The 680-nt window shown below is 34.1% G+C and overlaps 1 non-coding gene across 1 annotated transcript; it reads left to right on the forward strand.

Annotated features, from left to right (window-relative positions):
- Window positions 1-236: 236 nt before the first annotated feature.
- Window positions 237-429, forward strand: LOC120922059. Its single transcript, XR_005745035.1, has one exon. It is a non-coding gene; the product is annotated as a U2 spliceosomal RNA (small nuclear RNA).
- The last annotated feature ends 251 nt before the right edge of the window (window positions 430-680 follow it).

Genomic DNA, 680 nt, shown 5'->3' on the forward strand with positions numbered 1-680 from the left:
GTTTTCTTTATTATCGTTGTTGTATTTTTTGATGATGTATGCTTTGTTTTTGTCATTTACCTTTGGGGTTTTGTGGGAGGGATGTGGATGTTGTATGTAAATAGTCAACTTTTTGTATTGTGGAAATTGTCTTTTTTTGTATTGTAAAATATTGTCAAGTTTTTTGTATTTCTTGTTTTAAATTTTTGTACAATATGTTGTACATATTTTTTGTCTTTGTCAAATGTTTACTTTGTATTTTATTTATGAAATTTTAAATAAAAGAATAAAAAAAAATCTGTTCTTATCAGTTTAATATCTGATACGTCCCCTATCTGGGGACCATATATTAAATGGATTTTTAGAACAGGGAGATGGAAGAAGAGCTTGCTCTGTCCACTCCACACATCGACCTGGTATTGCAGTACCTCCAGGACCAGTGCACCCCTTTCTTACACAGTGTCGAAAAACAGAATAGAATGGAAAATCATCCTCTCCTGCATTTGCTTGCTTGCTTGTATGTTGCTCACAATGTTTGTTGCTTGTGCTGCTTGTTCCTCACAAAGCTGTTAACCTTCTTTTGTTCAATAAACTTGCATTTAACCCTTATGTCTTTGTGTTCATTGCTTCTTGTCACTTTCTTGGGAAAGGAGGGGTTTTAGCTGCTTGCCAAATCACACTGTATGAAGTTTAGTCAGTGC

The sequence above is a fragment of the Rana temporaria genome, unplaced genomic scaffold (genome assembly GCF_905171775.1).
Source record: "Rana temporaria unplaced genomic scaffold, aRanTem1.1, whole genome shotgun sequence".
NCBI classification, from domain to species: domain Eukaryota; kingdom Metazoa; phylum Chordata; class Amphibia; order Anura; family Ranidae; genus Rana; species Rana temporaria.